Source organism: Phaenicophaeus curvirostris, chromosome 2, assembly GCF_032191515.1.
Source record: "Phaenicophaeus curvirostris isolate KB17595 chromosome 2, BPBGC_Pcur_1.0, whole genome shotgun sequence".
Classification (NCBI taxonomy): Eukaryota; Metazoa; Chordata; class Aves; order Cuculiformes; family Cuculidae; genus Phaenicophaeus; species Phaenicophaeus curvirostris.
In genome coordinates, this window is record NC_091393.1 from 56,035,670 (window position 1) to 56,041,905 (window position 6,236).

The following is a 6,236-nucleotide window of genomic DNA, read 5'->3' on the forward strand; positions in this document are numbered from 1 at the left end:
AAGAGTTGCTGCATATTATTGTGCTCTGGAGGGCCAGTATCTATGCGTGACTAGTGCATTTGAATGGGCTGTGTGCAGAAAGGGAACTTCCGATTAAGATGCTTCTGTGGAGGCTGGTACTAAGAAAAGCAGCTGTTTACCCCATGGCAGAAAAATTTGACTAAGTGGGCCGGGCCAGGTGCCTAGAATATCCTGACCCAAGCTGAGTGAGGACAGTGCGGGTATTGTATACAGGAGTACACTTTCTGGTGGCATCTACCATGTCTTCAGTTTGTTAGAGTGTATTTGGCTAATAAGCTGCTGAATCTCTCCTTTCTAACTTCTGTACTTCAGTGCATGGGACTAGAAATTCGGCATTTCAATAACTGTCACCTGACAGAAACGATTCTAAGCCACTGGGGGCTCACAAAGGTTTGTGTGGTTCTTGCAAAGTCTGAGCAAGAGTGCAGGGCCCGCTGTCCCAGAGGAGAATAAACAGACAGCCTGCCCTTGGGAGTCTCTCTGGGGGCCTGAGGCTGAGAATTACTCGCTGTTCCCATCAAGAAAGTTTCTGTCTTTAGTCTGGGTATAAGATGACTTCCAAAGAGCTGTATTAGGTCAGGATATGATGCATTTCGGGCAGTGCTGCTGAGGCAGTAGGTGTTCTCTAGCTCTTCCTGCTTGTAGGCTGCTTTGTTAAAGAAACAAGGTTTACACTGTGGTACTGTCCTCAGTTCTTCTTTTCCATGTCACATTTTGAACACGCAAAAAAATTAGCCAGATTTGAGAAGGATGTGGAGATGCTAAAGCACTGAAGTTCTTACTGCTTTTAGGAAATTGCAGTCGCAGAAAGAGGAAAAAAGGCTTCCAGTCTGAGAAAAATCTGGATTCCTGCTGAGCACCAGAGGTCCTCTTGTGGGGGAGATGAGAAAAGGGACTTTACGGCATGAAAAGTTTCAGCAGACATTCCCAGGCTTCTGCTAGTCCCCAACCACCTGTGGGACCAGCAGAACTTGACTTTTAAACCCTATTTCTGGTGAATGTGCCTACTTCTCAGTAGCAGAAATGGCTTCTTTTCTCACAACAGGTAAATGCTGAAGAGCTGTATGTTTGTATGAGTTGTGTATGGAAGTAAATAGTCAATTTGCATGGGTGGCCAAAGAGGTCAGAATAAAAGGTTAAAAAATAACATATCCAGAGGGTTTTAAGTCCCTGATTTTCACCATGCTGATTTTCAATATACTTTTAAAAAAAAGTATCTGATACCTTCACATGGGTGAAATTACCTGTTTATACTTTTAAGTTAGAACTTTCAAACGCGGATGTTAAAAAATTAGATGACAGCATAAAAGCTCCCTGTTTGGAGGTAATTACTTGATTTCAGGTACTGCTAGATAATACTGAATTCCTGGGCTACTCTGTGGAGGGCTTGCAGTTCATGTGATGTGGACACGAAGTGCTGAGTACTCCGAGTTAGATGGGATTTACTGCTGTGGTCATCAGAAGTTATGGTTGTGTACATGTGGTTCTTCTAGAAATGACGTGGATGAGCTGTATGGTCAGCTGAAACCACAATTATTTCCAGCTCTTCCTGTCCTGCCAGAGATGTTGGAATGGGCTGGACGTTTTATTATCTGGGAGTTGACGAATTGGCTTGTTTTATTCTAATGAGAGGTCACGCTTCCCTATGCAAGTTTCCTTTTCATCAATGCTATCTCCAACCTCAGTTTCAGTAGTGATCTTTGATGCTTATGGTAGCTAAGAAACAAAACAGAACAAAAAAAAAAACCCTACCTTCCTCTGTAATGTTGAGAATAACATTGAAGATGTCGTGGTAAAAACATCAGCATCTTTGCTTTGACTTGGCCAAAGCCTGTTTGAAGGGGAAGTGTTTTAGGTTCTCTGTTCAGAGATTAAAGGCTTAAAAATCAGCTCCTACTGTTGTAGATCGCTAACAAGAGATGGTTAGAAACCATTGCAGTTCCTTTAGTTCTCTGTAGACTTGATGTGGGCTTGACCAAAGCCATGTTAGGAATGGGGTGTAGCCTTAAAACACTAAAGGCAAGTGTGAGAGGATAGGGTTTTGCAACAGAGCTCTCTCTGCAATCCCATGGGCATCACACAGATCAGTAGAAGTAGCATAATGATTGTGTACAAGTGGCTGGCGTTCCAGCAGGGGTGACGTGGTAAGTGTTTACCCAAAAACACTCACGATAGCCCTGCGTTCATCCTGGTGCGTGCTCTGCCTGATGACTGACGTCCTTCTTGCTGATGGCTTCCTGTCTGTCTTTTCTCCAAAACCATTAGCGTGTTTATGAAACTCTCTGAGCATAAGCCTGGTGTGTGCTTTGGGTAGCTTAGGGAACTGACAACATATAAGCATGCTTGTTCAAAATCCCATTTTAACACAATGCTTTCGTGTGTTTGCTCTTACTTTGGGATATACACTGAAAAAGTTCTGGATAGTCCCATGCGCAGATAGAAGAGCATATCATGTCTCCCTGGTTCTGGGCTGACAAGAATCTTTAATCTCTGTAGGTAGGGCTGTACCTGCTTCCTTCCACTTGTCAAAAAAAATCCCAAATCCCCCACAAAAAAATAATCCTCAGAGCATCCCCACACTGGTTACTTGGTTGAGCATTTTTCATTACACCTGTAGGAAGCTGCATTCAACATTTCCAAGATGTTCAGCAGCCTTTCTGAATCTGTTGCTGTTCTTACTTTTGTTCATCTTGCCCTACTATAGCCTGTTTTTTCATATAGATATTTTATGTTATTGACAAGAGGATTACAGGTTTTGCTTGTAAGCTTCCTAGAGCACTGAAAATGTCGATCCCGCTCTATCAATCATCTGTTGCATGCATAAGGATAGTATAAGAAGTTTGGAAAATGTTAAATTGCACTAAGAAATATATAAATACTTGCTACAGGGTGGTAATTTTGTGTAGAATTCTTGGTCTGGCTACTGATAGAATGTGCTTTTTCTCAGTGAGCAAACCAGTAGCAGCTTGGTTAAACATAGTAGCTGTGTTAAAAGGCAGCAGTACATTGTATTAAGGCTCAGGTGTTTCTAGTATACGATAAATCATTGAAGCTGAAAGACGGTTCCAAGAGCTTTCTGGAATCTTAAGCTGAACTTTTGAACCTGAAACTTGTTTGAGACTTCCTGACTGTAAAAGGTACTTTTTATTGTAAGCCCAGTGGAAAACACTTGAGTAATAGCAGTATCATTTTATATAAAAAGCAGAGGAAAAGTAGATATTTTAGGCAAAAACAAGTTGAGATCCTGCTACATAGAGTCTTAAGATAGGATTGTAAAGAAGTGAAAGTTACCACTGACTGTATTATTGAGATCAGTTCTTCTCTGTTCTCCCTGTTCTGTGGTCGGAGGGAGTGCTTGCTGCTGTGACATAGTTTCAAAGAAGGAGGAAAGGGGGTCATTTTGGCAAGCACATAAAAATGCATCTTCAAAAGATACTGGCTTTTTAGCAGCCCGAATACAGGATTGCTGATCAATAACTGATCTGGCACTCTAGCAGGACCTGTTAAGTAAGTGACATAAGTTTTGGGGGTGAACACCTGTCTCCAAGACAAAGTTTCCAGTGTCTCCAACAGAATTTCCCTGGCAGAAAAAACCTAGACTTAGCTGAATAGTGTTTAAAAAGCATATTTAAAACTGGCAATGTATCTTGTACTGTGCAACTGCTCTTGGTGAACTGTGAGGATGAATTGAGGGAGTAAGGCTTGAGATTCTGACCCAAGCCTGGTAGAAGGCAGTAGTGAGTTATTCTCGCTCAAGGCAGGATGGGGAATGTATTTGTTCCAGGAAGTGTTTAAAATATTCCTGGCAATAAACCTGCATTTGATAAGCATTTGCTTTTTTCCTGATGGCCTTCTGCTGGTTAGGGGCTAAAGAATTTTCGCTGTGATACTATGGCATCTATGTTTGATTGATTTTCTCAGCAGGTGAACTTTTTCACATGTGGAATACACTAATAATGCATTTCTCTGATGCTGATGCAATAAATGACTGTTTCCTTTAGTAAAGCAAATAGCTCACTGGGGTGTGTAGACCAAAACACCTGCGGTGTTCCACCCTACCACTTACAAGATAATGTTTTTTCCATATGAAAGTCTAGCACCATCAGGAAAATGGTTTTCACAGGAAGTCTCCTTGACAGTCCTGCTTGGTCCTCTCTGTAACCTCCAGGAACTGCCACAAGAAGGCTGTCTTGCTTTCAGGTTGGGAATGATTGTTTCTGGTGAAGGTCTAGTTGCTCAGAAAAACAGTAAATCCATATTCTTCAGCTCAACATGGAAACAATCCACTAGTCGGGGAAACTTACCCTTAGAAAACTTTTCCTACTGCAGCCCTTTCCCTCTTGAACATAACAAGATCATTAGGCAGCAATAAATCTTTGCAGTGGGAAAAATCAGCGGGCTTGTCAGTGCAAGGGAGCACAACAGAGAAAGGAAACATCTATAAAACCACAGCCTCGGGTGCTATATTGTTTATCTGTGTTGCTGAGCGAAAGGGTTTGAGACTGAGAAATTAAATATAATCCTTTATTTCATGTAGTCTTTTGTCTCTCAGCTGGCAATCACCTCAGCAAAGGCCCTTAACAGATTTCAGGAATTGAGTAAGGGTCTTCCTGGCTGACTACAATTTGGATGATGCTGAGGTCTTTTGCTCATGGCTTTTTACAGTACCTGGTTCAGTCATTTCATTACAAATGAGAGATGGGTACAAACTTCTCTTTTCTGATTTTCTTCTGATTTGTTTTTATAAGATCTGGTTTGTTCTTATTTATATAGTAAAATAAGTTTTACTAAGAAGCAGGAGTTAAAATGATACTACGCAATGTCGTATGCTTTGCTCTGTTGGCTTCCTGAGTTATAAATAACACAGCAACTTTCTCTTTCCTTTCTGAAAGTAACCGCTTTGTGGTGGTCTTGTGATGAGGTACGTGGCGTTCTGCAAGTTTAAATGGAGTAAAGAAGATCCTGCTTCTCCAGGAATTTGGAGTCAAAGCCTCTGGATGTTCTGCTCTTATAGACGTTCACTGGCAGCGGAGACCGAACATGTTTCTTCAGTTGTCACCTTAAGAACACTCTTCTTTCTGTAGCTCCTAACCTGCCCAGCCAGATCTTTGTGTGTCAGAGGAGGTTTTGTGCCAGAGGCAGGATAGATGAGGTGTTGTGCTGCCCTTTAATGCCCAGGCACTGCTTTGCACAGCAGGAGGGTCCCAAAGAGTTCCTGGGAGCCTGGGTGCAACATAAAGCCACAACCATTGACTGGAGTCAGCTGAGAAGAAGTGGCAAGGCTTGCTTACCAGCAACCAGGCTTTGGATTAAACAGAAAGCTGCTACAAAGGGTTTGGCCACCCTGCTTCCTCCCACAAATTACGCAAGTAGGCGGGAATTTCTGGCTGGGAAAGGGCAGCCCTGCACTGGTGTGTCACCTTGTGACAGTAGCAGAGGTGCCCTCTTTCCAGGGTGAGGTACCCTCACCCCCTCTGGCCCTGTGGGCGGGGGGCACTATGCCTGCAGTGCTGTCTGCAGCATCCAAAGGCTCCCAGAGGTTAACCTCTCCTTGAGTTTCCAGCCCTTCCCGCTGTCTAAAAGTGGACTTTGAGAATAATTTTTGCAGCAAGGTAAGGAACAAGCAGAGGAAAACCTCAGGTTTCTATAGGGAAGTACCTGTTAGTCGCTGCTGTGGAAAGACTCTGTCTCTGAAGTCTCAATCTCTTCCATCAAGGCAACAGTAGATTAGAGGGATTTTTGTTTGGGTTTTCATATTTTACTGTAGTCTCCCTCAGGTTTCCTCAGACGTGGAGATGTTTGAATGAAGCTTTGCAATATCAGATACTAAGCAAAATGTTGATATTTTTAAATATTTTGTTTCACATGTCCCTGAAAGTTGGAAAATTACCATATGAAGGGAGAATGAGGCTGAAATAACTTAGTAAAGCATCCCTTGTGGAAACCTTTTCACTTGCCCTAGAATTCATATGCCTTTTTCTCACTGGTTGGTACTATGGATCCCTGCCAGAGCAGGTTTGGCTAATCTTTGCCTGTGACTCAGAACTGAGATGTATAGGGAACATAATTTTTTTTCTTTCTTTTTTTTTTTCCCTTTTGAAAAATGAAGTGAAAGTTTATCAACCTGTACAGTTAAATTAGAGCTCAGCCAGTCAAATGGGGAAGTAAAACCTTCCTATAAAATGAGCTGTAACCTGCTCACTGCATTTGTTTGC